We start from the raw sequence: 23,313 nt of genomic DNA on the forward strand, positions 1-23,313 counted from the left end.
CTCCTGATGAGGTGGACATGAGCTGTTCATCACTTGTTCACCCACGCACGCACTCATTCATTCATTCGTTCATTCATTCCACAGACATGTATTTCTTCGAGCATCTATAATGAGCCTGACATCAGGCAAGTCAGCAAAGATCCCCACGTGAAGGAGACCTGATTCCTCCCTGGAGGAGCTTTCAGCCTCAGAGCAAACATGTACCACAAAGATGTCCACTTCTCTGTGGTAGGCGGCGTGCGGGAAGACGGCGTTGGCACCCTGGGGCACCGAGAGCGAAAGGTTGCCCTTCCTGAAGGTCAGAAAAGATTCAGAGAGGAAGTGGCCGGATCTGAGTGTCAGTGGTGAGTCGGTGTTGTGTGGCCTCCCCTTGGGGCTGGGACCGCAGGCAGGGGCAGTCCTGTGAGGGGAGGTTTAGGGCCAGGAACAGGGTGTGGAGCATGTGGAGCCACAGAAAGCCCAAGTGGGCTAGAGTGAGTTCTCGAGCATCAAGAAGCTGCCCTCTTCCTGAGTTTTTGATATACCAGCAGGCACCTGCGTAATTATCTGAGAGCTATATTTATTTATGCCAACTCTTTAAAAATAATCTATCTTCAAATTTAAAAAATCCACAAAATTGCTGTTTTGATCAGTGGTTATTTATTCTTTTGTAAGATGTTAAAGTAAAAAAATATCCGTTGGTATATCTTACAAATCACCTGTCGTGTGCATAATAAAATATGAACCCCCTTTGAGAGCACAGAGATGAGAGTCCAGATTGGGGGGGGTCTTAAACTTTCAGGTCTCATACAGCACTTGGAGAGTATAATGAAAACGATGGAGCCTCTCTACGTCACCCTGTGGGTACTAGCACACACCCTCACGTGTGTGGTATTTTGCATGTTATTTAAGAAACTAGCGGGGGACTTCCCTGGAGGTCCAGTGGTTAAGACTTTGCCTTCCAATCAATGCAGGGGGTGCGAGTTCGATACCTGGTCGGGGAGCTAAGATCCCACATGACTTGCGGTCAAAAGACCAAAACATAAAACAAGCAATATTGCAAGAAATTCAATAAAGACTTTAAAAATGGTCCACGCACACCAAAAAAAATCTTAAAAAAAAAAAGAAGAAGGGAGGGGGGCAGTGGTTCCTGGATGAGAGGTCGGGGTACCCTGCTGTAGGAGTAGGCGGGATGCAATATGAATGGTCGTGTTAAAGCCCGAAAGAGCAAAGCTGAATCCACCTGCTCGTCCTCTTATTTGGATCCCAGGAGGCCACCTGGTTGCACTCAATAGCCAGAGGTATCATTTCAGAAACTTTGTCATCTCAGCAACAGGAAAACGGCAGCCTTAAGAGGTCCAGGCAAAACTGCTGTATCGTGCAGGGTTCCCAGCTCGGTGCTCTGTGGATGGGATGGGGGAGGAGGGAGGTGCAAGAGGGAGGGGAGATATGTATACGTGTAGCTGATTCACTTCGTTGTACAGCAGAAACTAACACAACGTTGTAAAGCAACTATACCCCAATTAAAAAAAAAAAATGCAAAATCAGCCTCGGCCTGTGTAGGTGGGGACTTCAGCCCTCTACTGGCTGAAGGGAAAGACTGAGTTAGCCCAGCAGGCAGCCCGTGGCAAAAAAAAAAAAAAGCAAGCCACCGAGGTGCAGAAGCAGGGCCACTGCCCCCAGGCACGAGCAGGGAGGTAGGCGCTTGGCAAGCCGAGCTGAGAGCGGGGGAGAGGGAAACTGCAGCCACCAACCAGGGGCAGAGCCGCGCTATTCAGTCTCTTAGCTCCACTGCTGTGGCCGGGGCCCCATTAAGGGCTGCCCCCAGCATCCACAGAGAGGGGGCCAGACAACAAGTAACGCTTGTCTTCCGCTGGCAGAACAAGTCCACTGACCGGCCACCCTGCCTCCCCCAAAAAGGCCAGAAGAATGGCAGACGGAAGGAAGAGGGAAGAAAGAAAAGCAGGGAAGAAGGATCGAGGGACATGCAGAAGCATCTGTCTGCTGCTCCAAACGTGGCACCGTTTAAGCTCCCGTTAAATGGTGAGTCAACAAAAAGGTCAGCTCGTCCAGGGACCCAATTACCCTCCGCTTGGTGCCCAGGAAGGCCCAATTAATCCTCATTAGCTCGGCTTTGGTGGGGCTCTGAGCTCTCTGGCCCCTCCAGCTCCAGCCCGGGTTGTGGTCCTGGGTCCAAGCACCCCGCTGTGAACCTTGTTTTCTCAAAGCTCACACTTGGCTTAAAACTCTTGCTGGTTTGACCCAAGAAAAAAGAGCCTGTGGCCCAGAGGTAATGAACTGTTCTAAGTCTGTCTCATCTTTCTCTAAAATAAGAATTCTGTCGACTGCACAAATATGACACGAATCAAGACACGCCACACCCCCTCTCCCTTGCAGTCTCCTGAATGCACATGATTTGATTCTGAGTGAGAAGCTGGACCCTGTCAATATAGCCTGATGTAAATGCTTTAAGCAGAATGAATAGTATCATTAAATTGCTTCTGTCTCTTGTGTTCTATTGGTTTAACACCTATGATGATAAGTCTGCAGCCCTTAAGCTAAGCAGACAATTTGGTACTAACCTCCTGCCCCTGGAAGGTACAAGGACAGGAATGACAGGTGCAAACCTCTGCGGGGATGGACACTTGGTCTTCTGACAGTTTCATCCTTTCATTTTAGTATTCTCATTCCCCCTCCCGCCTGCCCATTTTCTTTTCCCACATTCCTTATTCGCAGCCCCCAGCCGTGCCCCCGCCCTGGCTCGATTTCAGTTTCCTGTTCCTCAAACCTTGTTCTCAGGCGAGGACCAGCTTATTCACACAGAGCCATCACAGGCCCACCGTGGGTCAGAGTTCCCTAAAGTCTGATCCAGGGGCCGCCTGCAGCTGACACACGTGGTGCGTGTCAACAGTTTAAATCCTGGGCTCCACTCACTGAATCACAATTTCCAGGAGTGGGAAATCGAAATAAGCATTTTAATTGTTTCCCAGGTTATTCCTCTGTGTACACACACACACGCGCGTGAAAAAACCGCTAAGATACAGCATTTGGCCTCCCAGGGCTGTATGAGAAGTTTGTAAATCATACAGACTTGGCAATTCCAGGACAAGGAATGCTCTACGAGTTGGTCTCAGCTGGGAGATGTACGCACATGTGTTGATGATAGAGTTCCTGCTGTGTATGTATGTGAGCTTCTCACATCCAGTTCTCCACAAAAGGCCAACTGGAGAAGTTCAAGTGGCCATACCTCATGGCCCAAAGGCCAAAAGAGGGAGCTAGTCTGGTAAGAGTGAACGGGGGAAGGAATGCTGGCAAAGGGAGATGCGACAGGAAGGGTGAGGGGGGAAAGGTCTGTACTTGTTGGTCTGATTTCCTGCAACTTCCGAACATGTATTAGTAGGATGTCCCCACCGTGGTGGGATTAAGTGGGCCTGGAGTATTGAATGACTAGACGCTCGCCCATTCAAACGCACTCACTTCAGGAGCCTGGAGATGAAGCCCTGGGTCATTTAGAAATTGAGCTCCTCATGGAACACAAATCAGTCTGCTGTGGCTTAACCAGTTTCTCTTCCTCATCCGATGACACAGCTGCAGGTAGGGGCTGCCACCTTTTTAAAATCCAAGGCTCCTTCTGTCTTTCTGACCTGCCCTCCTTAGAATGCAGCCTCGTCCTTACGGGGGTTGTATCCTCACCTTCCCTCTGTACTCCAGGCCAAAAGAGGAAAAGGGAAAGCACAAGGAGGAAAGGTGCCACTTCTGTCAGGAAAACGCAGCTTCCCCTGAATCCCCAGAAATCTTCTGCTTCTCACTGGTGAGAACTGCCTGTAATAGCCGCCTCGGTTGCAAGGGAATGTGAGGAAGGTAGCTCTTACTTTAAAAATCTGGAACATTGTCTCCTTGAATAACATTGGGAAGCTTTAGTAAGGAAGAAAAGACACCTGGATACTGAGGAGGTAGGCAGCTTGAGATGCTCGTGGTGGACCTGGCAGAGGCAGGGGCTTCACAAGCTAAGGGACAGTTTCATGGACGTCCATTCACTCAGTCACAGCCTAACACTGCTTACTCGATAAGGGTCGAGTAAGGGTCGATAAGTCCCCTGCAGAATCTGGAGGCAAGCTCTCCCCTCTGACTTGGGGGTGTTCTAACATGTGACTAGGAATTTTCAAGGAGACATGACCCCATTGTCTGTGCTAACAAATAGCACTGTCCTCATAAGTGTAACATTTTGAGAGAGGTGACTCATGCTCACGTCAGAGTCTTCAGATGACTGGGTTTTCAGGTCATCACACGGCATGGAGGCTGGCTGGCTGGCTGAGGAGTCTTCATGGGGGCTCCCACGTCTCTGGGGACCCCAGGGGAGGAGGGCAAGAGGAAAGGCTGACAGAAACGGGCTGCGAACAATCAGAAAAGCTAACCCTTTGATCCATCGTCTGAGAGACGCGCCGAAAGTGTGACTGTGGTGCTGCTGTGTCCTCTGAGCATAGAGCTTCTCTGGGGACAAGCTAAGGAGAATACAGGCTACCACTACTGAGGACTGAACATTCAACACTTCAGTGAGCCCACAAGTGACGCACGAGTGATAACACGATGTTATACGTGAGGAGACCTGGGCTTACAGGAGGTGAAGGGACAGGCCTAGGGCACCCAGCCACAGCACACTGTGGGTGCCTGTCTCTAGAGCTGGAGAGCTGAGTGGATGAGACATACTGATTTCCACATTAGTAACCCAGGATGGCCCGTGATGAGTTTAGTCCTCTCGGGGATTATTTAGTGTTCAACAGAAACAGGAAATCCTAATGCTTTTCTTTTCTTGAGGCCTTTCTTAGACCTCCCCTGCTTCCTTTGTTCCATGCTAGTTTTCCCCCACATATCTAGGCTCTCAGCCTCAGAGGAACTAAAGCTTACCTCCTTTCTCTTGGCTTCTAGGTCTACTGCTGTAACATAGGTACCCTCCACACTGAATTTAGGGGCAGGAGAAAGGGTCCAGACCTGCGAGGCCCCTGCCTGACAGCCTGTGCCCTAATCATCCGCCAAAGGCTTCCCGAGTGCCGGATTCAGAGCTAAGCGTTTTTCGTGCAGGTTCTCATCTCATCCCCGACACCTTATGATGAAGATCCCAATATCACCCCTGTTTCCACAGATGTGGAAAGTGAGACTTGGAGAGGTGAATTGCCTTGCAAAGGGGCAGAAGGCGTGGCAGCACTGAGATGACAACTGTGCTGTTCCAGACTCCTTTTTTTTCAATCTGCCTTTTTTTAAACTTTTTATTTTCTATTGGAGTACAGTTGATTCACAGTGTCATGTTAGTTTCAGGTGTATAGCAGCGTGATTCAGTGATACATGTTCCAGATGCTCGAGTTCCACATGTGATCATGTGTATCTACGCAGCGTAAGCAGACCAAGGAGGAATGTCAGTCTTTCATATCGCAGACTCTCTGTGGTCTTTAGATGACACTAAAAAAATCAAATATGTCCCTGTTATGTCTATTTTCTTCTAATGTTTTCCCAGTGGGAGTTCGAGACGTCTCCACGGGAGACAACCACGTTATCTTCCCCAGGAGCCCTGCAGCATGTCAAGAGGGACGTTGCCATTGCCCTGAATGCCCCCGATTCCCTCATAACCACAGAGCACAGTGTGTGCAAAACGCACGGACAGACTTCCTGTATATTTGTCCCCTCCATTCCAGGCATGCTTCTTATACCACAGAATGTTATGTGTACCCAGGAATTAATGAGTCTGCAAAGGGGAACTCCCCCTCCCCCCAATATAATGCAAGCTTCAAATCTAGGTAGCCACAAGGCAGGATAAGCATTTTTCAGCTCACGAGCACGACAGAGCCACCAAGACCGGGAGCACCAAAGCCCCGGGCCCATCCTCAGCCCGGCCCCAGGAGAGGTCTTCCTTCTAGAACTGGTTCCTCCACTCATGGCACCCAGAGCCATCCTTTCCTCCTTTCCCTGGGATTCTTGCCTTAAAATTCCCCGAGAAGTCTATGCAAGGCAGTGGCAAAGGATGAAGCCTGGAGATTTTTAGAGGACCAGCCCTTTAAGGCCCTAGGTGGAAGGCCTGAACTTCTTTTTCCAGAATTGCTTCAGCTTCCAAAAGTGAACCTCTGCTGGATTCTGGAAATAATATTGATCTTTTAAAAAAAAAAAAACACTTTTCAAGTATAAAACCTAAGAATCAGATACTCAGTATCTATGAAAGCCAGCATTAGGAAGGTGCCTTTGATGTGGATACGGACTGTACAAGACTTTCCGCCTAGGTGTGTATGTTAATGCCGTGTAAATACAATCAGATCGTGTTTACCTAAATACACCCCAAATAATCACTTCTGAAATACCATAACTGCATCTCTTCTTCGACTTTCACTTTAAGTTCTTGTCGTGAGTTTCACTGAAGATAGACAGAATTAGCATGTCAGAATCAAACTGAATGCGGTCTTTGGCCCCAGACACCAAAGTTTCCCAGAGCTCCGTGGCTGAAGGGCAGCCTTTCTCCAAACCCTCTTTAGTGCTACAGAGATGGATCTGAAAGATCAAAGCTGTAACATAGAGGCAGCCAGTGCAGAGACCCGCAGAGACCTGGCAAGTAATGTAAACGGGAGATGCCATGTGAGTGTCAGTAGCCGTGGTGACCAGGAGAGGAACGAAGGCCTTTAGACGCAGGCCGTCACCACCCTGTTGGTGCCACGAGCAGCCTCGGCTACGTGATACGAAGGGCTCAGTGCAAAATGAAAATGCAGGGGCCTTTGTTAAGACGGCAACGGCAGAGCATGAAACCAAGCACGGGGCCCTTCTCAGTGCGGGACAGCGTGTGACCATGCAGGTCAGGGGGCCCAGGAAGCCAGCCCTGGCCACACGGGTATGTCAGGCCAAGTTGACAAAAGCAGCGCACAGAGACTAGAGCTTGCTCGCTTCTTGAGACCTTTAAACCCAGACGAAGGCCCAGCCTGGATGTGGTAGGAGGTCGCCTGGCCTGCTGAGGGGTCAGCACTCAAGGGCCCCATCCTCTGCTGCCTTTCTTGGGGTCCACCCCTCCACCGCTACCACCTGCTTCCAGACTTACAAATGCAAGCCTGTTCAGAGAGCCTGAGCTCAGCTGCACCTGAGTCTTTGATGACCTGGCAAGGAACTTTTCCAAAAGTTGCGGGCACATAGGTAGACTCGGGGTAGAGACCTAATACATCTTCCTTTCTCGTCCTTCCATTCTAAAACAGAATGCGTGTCTTTCTTACAACCATAGTATTAAATATTTTCACCCTTTTTTATACCTCATTGTATATTTAACTTTTTGTTTATTTTATAATTTGTTATTAATGTTTCATTTTAAAATTTTTATGCGTTGATTCTCTTAAACATGCAAAAGAATTACATTTCAAATAGAATATACAGACCTCCAAGTATATTTAACCTTAGATTGAATAAATGATGGCATCTGACCTATTTCTTTCAGATCCATACCTTTGTTTTAAGAAGGAAATCTTGCAGATATATTTGAAATGTTCCATATACTCCTTTCTCTTTTACCCAGAATTAACCACAGTCTTGAAGTTTTTGTAACTTTCCCATCAAAAGTTTTATGTTTTGGGCTTCCCTGGTGGCACAGTTGTTGAGAGTCCGCCTGCCAATGCAGGGGACATGGGTTCGTGCCCTGGTCCGGGAAGATCCCACATGCCGCAGAGCGGCTGGGCCCGTGAGCCATGGCCGCTGAGCCTGCGCGTCCGGAGCCTGTGCTCCTCAACGGGAGAGGTCACAACAGTGAGAGTCCCACGTACCGCAAAAAAAAAAAAAAAAAAGTTTTATGTTTGGACACTTAAGTAGATGTATAGTATTATTTTCTTTTTCTGTTTAATTTACCAATATCATATAGTTGCAAGTTGTTTCATTATTCCCTCAACGTAGAATAGATCTATGTTGATACAGTAGATCAAGGAGTATTCATTCTAACTGCTGCTTAGTAAGCCCCTATACGTATGAAGGATAATTTATTGATGCCTCATGTATGAGTCTGTCTGTTTCCTTCCGATTTTTTGTTGTTGTGAACAATGTGCAGTGAGGGTCCTGCTCTTTGGGTCTTCGTGCGAGCAGGTACATTTCTCAAGGATCTGTATCTAGTGGTAGAGTCTGAACATCGCCAAGTTGGGAGCAGCTTGGCGATATCCATCAGAGGCTGTTCCCATTTACTCCCCACATCAGATCTGAGAGTTCCCAAGCCTCACATCCTCGCCCACACTTGTTATGATGAGACATTATTCTTTGGTCTGGCCAGTGGGTGTGAAGAGACACTTCATTGCTGACTTGAATCTCCATTTCCCTGCCACTGATGGGATTGCTATGTATTTCCATATATTTATTGGTCACTAGGGTTTTCTCTTCTGCTAAACACATATTTATATCCTTTGTCACTTTTTTAAGAAGTGGATTGTTTTCTCTCTTTTACTACTGTGAGGGAGTTCTTTATATTCTGAATATGGATTCTTTGTTGGTTGTAAGTGTAGCAAATATCTTTTCATGGTCTGTGGTTTGCTTTTTCACTTTGGATTGCCTTGTGTTATACAGAGGATTTTAATTTGAATGTCACTAAATGTATCATTCTTTGTTTTTACCATTTGTGGTTTATGTGTCTTGTTTTGGGAATTCTTCTCTAATTCATGTGTATAAAGATACTCTCCAACGTGTTCTTTTGTTTAAACTTAACTTCATAATTTTATATGGATTATTAAGTATTTGTCCATAAGCATGTATTTTTTTAAAAATTGTGGTAAAGTACACATAGAAAATTTAGCATCTCTCCAATATAGTCTTTGAAATATTTCAAAATTTACTCTCCATATTTATGTCTTTAATCCTCCTGGAGTGTAATTTTCTGTATTACAGAAATAGGTAATATTTCTATTAGGTAGGATGTAATATTCCTGAGTTAGTATTTCTAACTTTTTTTTTTCCAAATGGAGTTTTCTCAGGATTATCTATTTAATCGCACATTCTGTCTCCACTTACTTGTAATGCCATTTCTGTCATATATCAATTTCGCATATGTGTATGTTGTCTTTCATTGGTCAACTCATGTGTTTCTTCACTAATACGCTGCTGTTTTAATTGTCATAACTTGATCATGGTTACTGATACCAAATAAGGCAAGTTCATCTTTGTATTGTTAGGATGTTTTGGGCTGCACTAATACTGACATAAGAAATGGGGTTTTATAAAATGCCATATAATAATAAGTCTGAAGGAAAACATCTAGTTCTACTTCCAACCATCACTTTCTCATGAAGTCCCATTCAAAGACAGAATGAGGGGTGGAGACTTAAAAGGCATCCCTTGATTTTTATTAGGAGAAAACTATCCTTGCCCAGAAGCCCTGGTAGGGATTGCTCTTTACATGCCATTGCTCAGTTGCAGGTGAAATAGACAGCCATCCACCTGTGCCTGGCAAAGAGAAATAAGATTGCAATAATCGACATAAAAGCCATATTATTGTGGCTTTGTCCATCTCTCCTTGTAATTCTGTTGTCCATTTTGACTTCATATGTTTTGGGGCTGTGCTGTTAGAACTTTAAAGATTCAGGATGATTATCTTCCTGGCAGATTGTTCCTTTTATTCTGATATAAGAATTTATTTTCTATTTTTCTTCTTTCCCCTTAATAATTGTTTGTTGTCTTAAAGACTATTTTACCTAACATTAATATTAATATGCTGGTTTTCTTTTGATTAGTGCTTTCCTCTATCTCTTGTCTCATCTCTTTCCTTTCAAATTATATTTCTTTACCTTTTACATCTTTCTCTCACATATATCAGTGAGGATGGGTTATGTTATGCCATGGTAATAAACAGTTCTGACATTTCAACAGCTTAAAACAACAAAGATGCATCTCTCTCTTTCAAGCTGCAAGTCTCACAAGGCACCATGGGGAGCTCTGTTCCATTTCATCCTTCCCCTGGGGTTCAGAGCAGTCACTCTCCTAATCGATGCTAATGGTTGTAGCAGAAGGGGGGAAAGTGATAACATCACGCACTGGATGTGAAGGTTTCCACCCCAGTGTGGCACACATCCCTCCAGCGTATGCTTTACAGGTCGTAACCAGCACCTTCCTCTCATTCCTAGGGAGCAGGCAAGTGAAATCCAAACCATGAGTTCAGAAGGAGAGTAAGAAATATTTAGTGAACAGCATTAATAACTGTCATAAGTTATATTTGAATTGTTAAAATAAAATTCAGTTTGAGAGTCTGTATCAATTGGTAAGTTTATTTTATATTTACTATGAATGCTGATATATGGGATGATTTGTGTTTTCTATTTATTTCCCTTACCGTTACTTTTTTTTTTTTTTTTTTTTTTTTTTTGCGGTACGTGGGCCTCTTACTGCCGCGGCCCCTCCCGTTGCGGAGCACAGGCTCCGGACGCGCAGGCTCAGCGGCCATGGCTCACGGGCCCAGCCACTCCGCGGCATGTGGGATCTCCCCAGACCGGGGCACGAACCCGTGTCCCCTGCATCGGCAGGCGGACTCTCAACCACTGCGCCACCAGGGAAGCCCTCTTTTTTACTTTCTAGCTATTCTTCAGACCTTCTCCTTGTCTTTGCTGTTCCATAGCTCCACTACAATGTGTCTAAGGGAGGATTTTCTTTTAATCTATCCTGCTTAGGATTCACTGGGATTTCTACATCTGAGAATTGATGTGTTTCACAAATTCTGGGAAATCCTCCGCCATCCTTTTGAATGTTGCCTCTCTTCACTCTATTTTTTCTTTCTGAAATTTTATTTTTATTTTTTAAAACTTTTCCACATTCTAGTATTTTATTTTTATTTTTAATTTTTTGACCATGTCGCACGGCATATGGGACCTTAGTTCCCCAACCGTGGGATCAGACCCACAACCCCTGCATTAGAAGCACGGAGTCTTAACCACTGGACTGCCAGGGAAGTCCCCCATTCTGAAATTTTAATTTGACATATTTTAGACTGCCTACATCTATCCTGCTTATTGCTTAACTTCTCTTTTACCTTTCAGGTATTTCCAGATGCTGCATTACAAGTAATTGCCCAGATTTTATATTTTTGTTTGTTGATTCTCTTTTCTACTATATTTAATGTGGTCTTTAGTCTATCCTTCGAATTTTTTTATTGTATTTTTTTCTCTTTGTAGAAAGAAGCTCAGTTAGTTCTTTTGTTTAATTAGATTGTTCTTTTACACAGCGTCATGTCTTTCATCATGTTTTCTATTTCTTTTAAATAAAATATCTAATAATTTTAGATAATCTTGTTTTCTGGTTTCTTTCAGATTGTTCTGTTTCTTCTGGTTCTTGGAGGGACGGGAGACATTCATCCTCTTTTGACTGTCCCTGTTGACTTTCCTGTGGTGAGTAATTATTTGTATTATGTGCAGTGTTTTTCTTCCAAGTGCATCTTGACATTTTTCAGATTGGCATGTTTTCTCCTGAATGGTGATTTCTTACATAGAAAGTAACTCATTGTCTGATTCTAGCAACATGTAGACCCAACCTATTGCAGACTCACCTTCAACTACAAACATACAAAAATTTTGGATAAACTGTAACAACAGCACAGTTTTAAAAACCTATCTGAGGGGGAAGAATAGAGGGCATCTCTTTTTTTCTCTGTAAGTCCCTTTAGCCCTGAGTCCTTAATGGTTTTGTGTTTTTAAGATACCCAAGCACTTCACCTGGGCGAGAGAAGCTTTCACGTTAATTTCTGAGTTGAGATTCTGCACTAGCTACAAGTGTTCATTTGATTGTCACTGTGCATGTGGCAGGCTGGACACTTCTTTCTTTCTTTTTCTGTTCTTCCCTGAGCCCTGGGCAGAGCAAGCTAGGTGCAGCATGCCAGGTTGGTCCTGGTGGTTTTTCTGTGAAGGTCTTTCACAGAGTCAGTAACCTTCTAGGGTTCAATGCCAGTCTCAATTCAAGCACCATGCCTCATGGGGCCAAAGTCCACGTTTCCTGTCAAGGTGTGAGCACCAGTATTTCCGCCCATGAATGGTAGGACACCTTTCTAAATCTTATTACCCCACTACCACATCAGGCTGCCTCTACGTTAGGTCTGTGCTGGCTGGGAGTTCTCTTTTCATTTCTGGCAACTAGAGATTCATTTTAATATTTATTTGCTCCCCTTGATATGTTTTAGAAACTGCTGTGTTGTTATAACTTATCCAGAATTCTTATGTTGTGGCGAAAGGTGCAATAGTTCAGTGCCCCACGTTGCTAGAACCACTCGGTGCTCTATTTTCTGTGTGAGAAATCACTGCTCAGGGAAAAATATCGCCAACCTATAATTACTTTTATAGGAGCTTATTAAAACATTGAATTTTCATAATGATGAAAACCTGGAAATACATATGTGAGTGTGTCAGAATGACATCTACACCTCCAGGTAAGAAAAGTGTTCTCCATTGCATCAGTCACTTTTACCTTTTGTGTGTTAGTCCAAGGCCACGTTGTTTTAAACCTGTGTTTCGATAACGAAACTTTTCAAAATTACCATATGGAACCACGCTTTTGCTAAACTATTTACTTCTCATTTCTTGTTTCCAGGTTTAGTTTAATATTATCCTTCACTTCAGCTACCATACTTTGTAGAAAATGCGTTCTCTTGCAGAGCCAAAGAAATGTAAAACAAAAATGACACACACACATGTCCCAAAAGTGTCCATCTGTTCATTCACCCTTCTGGAATTTAGGGATTTTTTCATATACTAGTATGGAGACTTTTCCCCTTTAAGACTCATGTATTTGATATTCTGTGGGACCTGGTAAATCCATAACATAACCTGAGATAAGTTCCAGGGAGCAAGATAACATTTGTTATTTACAATCCATTCAATCCCCTTGACAATTGAGTGTTATTTTCTCTCTAAGAGAAATGGTAAAACGAATGAGAATGAAAATTAAGTGCTGGGAGTTGGCAAAATAGGGCTCTTATGTTGGTGAATATTGAACACAGGGAGAATGACAAGTGACAGCCAGCTCGGAATTACATTTCATGGGAAGGTACTTCATAGCCAAATATAGACAGAGGAGATTACTGCTCATTGAAATCCTGTTTTGAAATATTCCTTAAGATTGTTAAGAGATGTGTTTGTTTTCCTATAGCCAAAGCCCCCAGAAAACCCATAGCAGTTCTATTCCTTGCACCGTTCAAGACGAGAACCGTTACCAATAACACCCCCTCAGCCAGAAGCTATATTTACTGAATCAACCCTAATTACAGCTTTAGCTGAGGTTGTGAGGTCAAGAGCAGCAGTCACATCTTTCTCAGAAGGAAAACATGAGGTTGGAAAATTTGATCTGCAGAATTTGTTTTCCCACCCCAAGTATAGGGGATCTATCCAAGATATACAAATAATGGTGCGTTTTCAGTTCTCTCTTGTAATCCTGAAAACTACAAAAACAGCGTTAAGGCAGCTGCTAATACATGACCAGGTTGGATCTCTGAAATGCATCCATAAGTATAGGAACAAGAATGAAGGGAAGACCAGCGCAAAAACTGGGTGACAGTTTAGTCCTTTGAGAGTCACATTGTAAATCAACCCACAAGGGATCAGGGTCAGGAGAGCAAAGTCACTTTAAGACGGCAGAACTTGAAGGTTCCAATGTATCTATGACAGGTGCACGCATGGATGACATGTAAATTGTTGTGATTCAGCAATTTATTGCTAAAGTTTTCATCGTGAATCTTAACCTCGATCCAGTAACCTGGCAAGTTGTGCTAAAGAGATCCTTAAAGATATACAAAGTAATCACATCAGTGTTGTTTATAGAGAAAAATAAAAAAATAACCAAAGGTCAATGATGTTGGTTAAAGAATTGTTAATACTTGTTCACAATTATTTGTAATTGTTAGTAATTTCAAAATCATGTTACAATATAGTGCACGAAACCCAGGGAAATTCTTCAGTTAGCATCTTTATTTTTGTCTTCCACAGCTTCTTCCGACTTTATTAGGTAGGGGGAATTCTCCAGATGGAAACTTAGGGAGCCCCATGTTTTTTTGTTTGTTTGTTTGTTTTGCGGTATGCGGGCCTCTCACTGTTGTGGCCTCTCCTGTTGCGGAGCACAGGCTCCGGTCGCGCAGGCTCAGCGGCCACGGCTCACGGGCCCAGCCGCTCCGCGGCATGTGGGATCTTCCCGGACCGGGGCACGAACCCGTGTCCCCTGCATCGGCAGGCGGACTCCCAACCACTGTGCCACCAGGGAAGCCCCAGAAGCTTTTCTCTTTTAATCAAGAACTTGACGTGGAATGGAAAGCATCCCAGGCCCCATATTGGGATGCAGATTCTTATAGCTCCCTAACTGCTCTATTCATTGAAGTCTTTCTAAAACCTTTCTCGATCTCCATGCTTGTCTCTTTATATACTTGATGTGAGGAAGGGGCCTAAGAACTATGAAACTCATTTTTTAACATCCCCTTTGAAATCCCCACCATGTGGAATGTCTTACTTTCACTCTCTTGTCTTTGCCATGCGTTGCATATCTGTATCTCAGTGGAAACTTCATGCCACATCTGGGGATGTGAACGGCCCTTATCCAATAACTCCAGCCCCTTTGATAATGTCAGTGTTGAAGTTTTGGGGGAGACGTTGTGTATAGAAAGGGAATTCCTGAAGTTAAGTTTGTGGGAAAGGTCTTTAGTCAACTGAACTGTTTTGTTAGAGGGAAAAAAAAAAGTGAAGAATATGATTTCTGTTTGTGAGAGGGAAAAAGCAAAAAGAGATTGGGAAGAGGGGAGAAAGTGCACGGCTGAGTAACATGGCTTAAAGACCGATGGTCCCTAAGGAAAAGGATGTCTAATATTCAAGTGTAGTGGCCTTCACATCCTGAACTTGAAGTCAGCTACGCATCAAACAAATCCTTGTTGGGATAATTTGTTGTTACTCACCAGTCAGGGAAAGAGCCTTATTTCCACATTTGGGCCTATGGCCAAAGCAAAATAAAGGAAGAGCTGTAAGCTAAAGAGTGGAGAATGGAATTGAGAAGAAGCAGGAAGTTAGAGTCACAGGTGATCATTAGAATGTGAGACCCCGGGAAGTTGCCAAAATCCCGAGGAAAGCAATGAAATGAAGGACCAAGTCCTCTTATCTAGATCACAAGGAGCAGAGAGACCCTGCTGACACCTGGCTTACGCATACAAGTGTACATATTAAAATGTCTGGAAGATGTTAACTGCAGTTATTGCAGAATGGTGGGATTATAAAAGATCACTATTTTCTTCTTCATTTTTTCCCACTAATATATGTTTCTTAGATTCTTCTACCATATTTTTGTAATTAGAAAAAAAGCAAAGTTGAGTTTAAAGGAAAAATAAGAGAAAAAATATGAATCAGAACCAGGTGAGTCAGGGAGACAGGAATCCATGGGCTCTACCTTGGCAAGTCCATTCTAGATGTAATGACCTGTTGGCCATGACACATTTAAATGTAAAATGGTATATTTCTGTTTTGTTTTATATATGCATCAGTCTCTGAGATTAGGTAACATGCATCCATCCTGAGGGTACTTACCAAACAATAAAAATAAAGACAAATAATAATTTTCAAAAATGTATTTCCCTGAAGAGCCAAGAAAGCTAAGGAACAAACATCAAACTGTAGTGACTTCAATAAGGAAAATGTTCTCTTACGGGGCCTTTGGATAGCCAACCACAAGCTTTGCCAAGATACATCTTGGTGGGTGTTGGGAAGGTGGGGACATTTTGTCCCCTAAGAAGAAAGCCAGGCATAGTGGTGGGGCTGGTCCTCGGGTTCCAGCTGGCAATGGCTCTCTGATTTTCACAGAACCTCCCTCCACGTGTCTGCTGTTTCCTAAGGGGTATAGAGGGGGAGGGTGGCTGCTTAGGGGGCAGGTCTTCCAATGGTCATGGAAGCTGGTAGCCGAGGCTGTAGGTGCCAATGGGCAGAATTGTTTGCAAAGCTAGTGCTACTTGTAAACGAGAGTGGTCCCCAGGTAACCACACTTGGAGAGATGAGGTACATCTTGCCTTGTGTATGGAAAGGTCTTACCCTCCACCTCGATCAGAAATATAGGCTTAGCAGGGGACATGCCAGTGTCCTGGCTCCTCCTGGAAAAGGGCCTTGGGTTAGGTGAGTAGACTTTCCTTTACTAGGGCATCCTAACAGATGGAGAGAAAAGGAGGGAGGGAGGGAGGAGAGCAGTAGAGAGCTGTCACTGGTTCAGTCTAATAAAAAAAAGTAGGTTGACAGAAGTGACACCCAGATAATACAGTGGTACAAGGTTGGGCTCCAGAGTTTGACTGCTTGAATCTGAATCGTGGCCTTGCCACTTAATGACCAAGAACACATTTCTTTCTTTTTTTTCTTTTTTAAATTTTTATTAGAGTTAACTTACAATGTTGTGTTACTTTCTGCTGTACAGCAAAGTGAATCAGTTATACATATACATATATCCACTCTTTTTAGATTCTTTTCCCATACAAGTCATTACAGAGTATTGAGTAGAGTTCCCTGTGCTATATAGTAGGTCCTTGTTAGTTATCTATTTTATATATAGTAGTGTGTATATGTCAATCCCAACCTCCCAATTTATCCCTCCCCCCTTCCCCCCTGGATAACCATAGATTGTTTTCTATATCTGTGATATATATAGAAACTCTATTTCTGTTTTGTAAATAAGTTTATTTGAACCATTTTTTTAGATTCCGCATATAAGCAATATCATATATTTGTCCTTCTCTGCCCGACTGACTTCACTCAGTATGACAATCTCCAGGTCCATCCATGTTGCTGCAAATGGCACTAAATCGTTGCCCTTTATGGCTGAGTAATATTCCACCACACATATGTACCACATCCTCTCGGTCCATTCCTCTGTCGAGGGACCCCTAAGTTGCCCATGACCTGGCCATTGTAAATAGTGCTGCAATGAACATTGGGGTGCATGCATCCCTTTGATTTATGGTTTTCTCTGGCTATGTGCCCAGGAGTGGGATTGCTGGATCGTATGGGAGCTCTATTTTCAGTTTTCTAAGGAAGCTCCACACTGTTCTGCCCAGTGGCTGCACCAGTTCACATTAAAGAACACATTTCTTAACCACTCTCATTTGTGAAATGGGGATCATCAGGGGGCCAGTCTAACAGGTTACTATGAACATTAGATAAGCTATTGCAGGAAAGCGCTTACCAGGGTGCTCAGCACAGAGTCCATGATCAATGAATGTCAGCTCTGAGGACAGGTGTAAAGGCCTGTGGGTGGGTGGTCATAAATCTCTCTCTGCACCCACCCCTCTACCCCACTTCCTAACTTGCTTTCCCTCCTGGGTCCTCCCTTGTTGACCACCAGGCACCAATCTTCTTGCTTCTTATCTGAGATTGGCGTTCTTGATTTAATGAAAATCATCAGGGTTAGCCTGTTCAGTCAGTACTAAGCTGCCATGTCACCCAGATGTTTTGCACTGGTCTCCACCAGCCAGGAAGAGGGATAATTATACAGGCTGTTTTTAATTGAATCCACTCAACAAGCTCCTCAAATAAGTATTATTATTAGTCTATTTTTATAACATGTGTAAACCAAGGCTCAGATAGGATAATTTACCCAAACACACATAGGAAAAATAACCCAAACTGGTTTTTTCTAATTTCAAGATGAGTGTCTAATTTTTGAAAATAAGACTGGAAAAAAGATAGGTTCTTTCTTCTTTTCTCTTCTCTATGAATATGTGAAAAAAAAACACCAAAATTATTTAACTTACCACTTTTTGAGTGTAACATTATCTAAATGCCGTTGAAGAATCACTAGTTCCACAAGAAGTTAATGCATAATAGACAAGAAAGGGAAAAAGAAAAATGAAAACAAAACAGATTTCCAGATCAAAGCAGTTTGGGTGATGTTGGATTAAACCAAATGAGAAAAATTGATTTACTGTGGGAGTTCTCAGACTCTTCCACATGTAGATCTCCAGAACTGTGGTATGAAATACTATATTACCCAAACTATTCTGGGGAGTTTTACATAGGAAATCCTTTTTGTTAATGGGAAATCTTTCTGGATTAATATTCCTTTGAAGTTCTAATCTATTACCATTTGGAGAAATTTTCAAATATATTTGACAGGTTCTGTACAGAACATTTTGAGATGACATGGAAAAGGGGCAAAATATGATGAAAATAAGTTTCTGTGTAAGTTACTGTTGTTAATAATAGAGTTCGTGATATGAAAATCTAAAAGTAGTGATGCCAGTGAAAACCAGGTGAGAGGTTTCCTGAATCCTGTGCGTGTGTATGCGTATGCATGTGTGTCTAAGGATATGTTTGTGTGTTTTAGCACAGAGGTATAAGAGCTTTTAATTTTTGCATTATTTATTGTTTTGGTCCATGTTCTTAGAGGAGCATAAAGCATGGTATTAAAAAGGTAATACAAGAATTGTTCTTGAGACATGATCACTCTGAGATGAGGAAAGGTAGAGGGAACAGGTGTAAGTAAAATAAATGAGTGTAAGGGGAAGACCAGAGTAATAATTTCTCAGTAGACAAAGTGGTTTTTCATGGCTATGGCAGGAAAACAGCTGTAGTAGGGTTTCCTGGCACTCACTTTTTAAAAATTTTAAACAAACTTAAAATTTTTTTTAAAAGTTTTAGATTTATAGAAAAGTTATGAAGGTGGTACAGAGAGTCCCCACATGTCCCAGACCCAGATTCCACTATTATTAGCATCTTACACTCATATGATACACTTGTCACAATTAGTGAACAAATACTGATACCTTGTTATTAACTAGAGCCCACACTGTATTCAAATTCCCTTCGTTTCTATTTAAAGTCCTTTTCCAGGATCCCACCCAGGACACCACGTTACATTTACCTGTCATATCTCTTTGGGCTCTTCTTGGCTGTGACAGGTCCTCAGACTTTCCTTGTTTTCGATGACTTTGACAGCTTTGAGGAGTCCTAGTCAGGCATTCTGTAGACTATCCCTCAATTGGGATTTGTGTGATGTTTTTCTCATGATTAGTCGGGGGTTATGGGTTTGGGGGAGGAAAACCTCACAGATAAATCCATTCTCATCACATCATATTTTTAAAGCTGCCAAAGAGATGGTGGCAAAGACTATGTGTTCACCAAAACCTGTTTCTATTTTTACCTAAGCACATAGCTAGCCTACATTTCTTAGCCTCCTTTGCTAAGCGAGGTCATGAACCTGGGCTCTAGCTAACAGAATCCCCAAGCTTTAACCACAAAAAGCGTCCCATGGATTTTCCATATTATTCCCTCATTCCTCACCTGCTGGTCTAATGCAAAGACTTCAGTAGAGGACTCTGAGACCCTGGGAAATGGCAGAACAGTGAGAATGAAGGATCCTGGGTCCCTGAATGACCCCGTGGAGCACAGCCCCAAGTGGCTTGCAGTACACTGGGATGGGAATAAGAAGTTAACCTTTGTTAAGCCACTGAGGTTTGACGACTGTAAGAAACAGAAGTTAACCCTCCCTGAATCATAGAGTTGATCAGGGTGAAGCTCTATGCTGGTCACAAGGTTGAGAAGAATCCATTTTTGAGTAAAACTCCTTCCCCTTTGTCAATCTGGCCAGTCAGGGTGTTTTCATGAAGAACCAGTCTTATGAGTACCCATTCCCTTTAACAACAAGTCCTTCCAGTCTGGAGGACTCCCTGAAACACAAGATCTTGGAAACTGTTCTAACTGAATGCAGACACCGGGCTGAGAAGGGGTCTGCCCTGAGGGCCTGCCTCCTGGCAGACACACTTCTACTGCCACACACAGCCTGGGGACTTTTTGTGTGGTGAACTGTTGGCATTCAAGGGAGGAAGCAGGAAAGAGATTTGGGGGGATATGTGTAAATGGATTCCTGGGTTAAAATAGACAAATCTAGAAATAAAGTCACTCTGAATGTGTTTCCCACACAGCGGAGAGTTCACACTGGGTCTGCCATTGTCTCTGGGAGTTCATTGTCTGAAAGGCTCCACCAGGAATGGCCCATGGACAGTCTTGTTACCTCAGCGCAGTTGAATAGAAATGGCCTAATGCCAGTGTCACTTGAAGGATGGGAAACTGAAACATCCATTCATTCCTACCTAGTTCTCCAAACCTGAGTGATACTAAGAATCATCTGGGGAGCACTTAAAAATCTAGAATTTAGGGCTCTACTTTCAAAGATTCTGACTCACAAGGTCTGGAGTAGGGCCTGGGAATCTACACTTTAAAAACACTACAGGAGGTCAGGATCAGCCAAGTTTGAAAATCTCTGATCACAGCCGTTTGCAGTAATCATCTACACTAATTTATTTTGCTGCATCAGTCGCTTAAAATCAGCATGTGTACACACACACACACACACACACACACACACACACACAAGCGTGCACACGCCATCAAACCATGCAAAGCAAAAAGCCTCCATTCACGCCACTATCAACTAATCAGTCTTCTTTCTGAGACAAGAGGCTCTTATTTGAGTTCCAGCTCTAATTCATTGTCCGTCTTTTCACTCCTGACTCCTTCAATGACCACCAGACTGCTGGGGAGAAAAAGTCTTCTCAGTGTTAGGGATCCACATCAATATCTCCTGCCTGTAACTGTATCTCTCCTTTAATTAAAAAGTTCTGCTTGCAGTAATACTTGTCCTTTTGTTTAAAAAAAAATTCACAATTCTGGGAATTCCCTGGCAGTCCAGTTGTTAGGACTCCGCACTTCCACTGCTGGGGGCCCGGGTTCGATCCCTGGTTGGGGAACTAAGATCCTGCAAGCTGTGCGGCACGGCCAAAATTTAAAAAAAAATTTTATTTTAATTAAAAAAAACCCACAATTCTCAGGTATGTTATTGGGAAATGAATAGATTTCCAGTATATGCCATACGTGGGCTAATCTATGCTCTACGTTTTCATTTGGTCATTCCCAGTTTCTCCAACCTGCTTCTCTGGGTGCTGTGAGTGCTGTGTCAGATCCCTAAGGTATTATGTCTGCCATCTTCCTTCACCTACCAGTAAAAGAAATCTAATGATAAAAACAGAAAGGGAATTCAGAAGGCTGAGTAAAAGTTTTCTTAGGGATCCTGTGTGGCCGTGCAACTCCCCCTAGTTTCATTTTCCGTTGTTTAAAAAAAAATCTCTTTAGTCATCAGTTCAAACTGATTCCTGGGATTAACGTCAAGTTTGGTAGCTTTTCCCTTCAGGGATTATCACCTCCAGCCTGGCAGTCACACCCCCAAGTCCTCTCAGTAGCCTGGAAGAAACTGGAACCCACCAGGAGAGGCTGGGATTCTTTTACAGTTTTCAGATCCCTTTTATCGATACTTATCATGGTTTTCCAGTATGAAAATGCTACACATTGAGGTGCAAGTAAAATGCCCCTTCTCACTTCTTAAATCTGATGTGAGACTGATGGGGCGGCCGTGAATTAATTAATAAAAATATCTAAATTTGATGTTTCTTTTTTAAACAGTAGCTAATATATGTAATGATCAAACTTTTATTAAAGAGTCACCGGACGTCCCACCAGAATGTTGGCCATTGCAACTCAATCCATTCACCACATCATCCACCCCAACACACACACACACACACACACACACACAGACACACGTTCTCATATACAGCCACTTATAATTTTTTTGGAAACAATTAGATTCACGTGCAGTTGCAAAACTTCACAGAGAGATCCCGTGTACCCTTCATCCAGTTTGCCCCAATGTTTTCGTTTTATGTAACCACAGTTCAGTATTAAAACCAGGAAACTGGCATGGGTACAATGTTGTCACACTTTAAAATATATATATTATTATCTGCTTCTCCAGGCAAAGGCTCCTTCTCAGAAGCCGCTGACTTTCGCCAAATCAGCATCAAACCACAACTGCCCTCCCGTGTGAACCCAGGTTGGTGGATTCAGTCACATGTTTTGGTTTGTCTTGGAATTAGATTAGGGTTCCCCCAATTTAAAAAAATTCCCCAAAGGGGAAAAAAAAAATCATCAAGCTAATTTCACATGGTGTGTACTCCAGTTATCCGTTGTTGTGTAAGAAACCACCCCCAAATGGAGTAACTTAACCACATTTATTTTGCTCATAAATCTGCAATTGGGACAGGATTTGGTGGGAACAGTTGATCTCCGCCCATCTGGATGAGTCTGTCTCAACTGGGAGGCTGGCTGCACCTGACATGGGCGAGGGCAGCGTGAGGGTAGGGCGCGGGGTCGTCTGAAAGCTCCCTCAGCCCCATGCAAGTTTACTGCGTCAGCTGAGGAAAGTCAGAGAGCTGGGAGCTGGACCCCTGCGCTTCTCGGGCACGGCTCCCTCTGCAGTGTGGTCTCTCCTCAGGTTGCCTCCAGCACGGCAGCTTCAGGGAGAGTGTACTTCTTTTTTTTTTTTTAATTTTTATTGGAGTACAGTTGTTTTACAATGTTGTGTTAGTTTCTGCTGTACGGCAAAGTGAATCAGCTATGCATATACATATATCCCCTCTTTTTTAGATCTACTTCCCATTTAGGTCACCACAGAGCACCGAGTAGAGTTCCCTGTGCTATACAGTAGGGTCTCATTAGTTATCTCTTTTATACATAGTAGTGTGTATAATATAGGTCAATCCCCATCTCCCAGTCCATCCCACCCCCCCATTCTCGCTTGGTATCCATAAGTTTGTTCTCTACATCTGTGTCTCTACCTCTGCTTTGCAAATAAGTTCATCTGTACCACTTTTCTAGATTCTACATATAAGTGATATTATGCGATATTTGTTTTTCTCTGACTTACTTCACTCTGTATGACAGTCTGTAGGGCTGTCCACGTCTTTGCAAATGGCACTATTTCATTCCTTCCTATGGCTGAGTAATATTCCATTGTATGTATGTACCACATCTTCTTTACCCATTCCTCTGTCGATGGGCATTTAGGCTGCTTCCATGACCTGACTATTGTAAATAGTGCTGCGATGAACATTGGGGTGCATGTCTCTTTTTGAATTATGGTTTTCTCTGGGTATATGCCCAGGAGTGGCATTTCTGAGTCATCTGGCAACTCTATTTTTAGTTTTTTGAGGAACCTCCATACTGTTCTCCATATCGGCTGCACCAATTTACATTCCCACTCACAGTGTAGGAGGGTTCCCTTTGTCAGGGAGGGTGTACTCCTTACATATCAGCTCAGGGTTCCCAAGACATGTGGGAGAGAGGCTGAAAGAGAGAGAGAGAGAGACACAGAGCGAGCAGCTGTAAGCTCTTAATGGTGCAGCCTCAGAAGTCATGTAGCCTCACATCCATGATATTTTATTCATTGGGGTAGTCACAAAAAGGCACACTTTCAAAGACAGGGGATTTAGGCCTCACCTTTTGTTGAAGCGTTGCAAAGTTTTGG

This window comes from Leucopleurus acutus, assembly GCF_964270905.1.
Source record: "Leucopleurus acutus genome assembly, chromosome: 9".
NCBI classification, from domain to species: domain Eukaryota; kingdom Metazoa; phylum Chordata; class Mammalia; order Artiodactyla; family Delphinidae; genus Leucopleurus; species Leucopleurus acutus.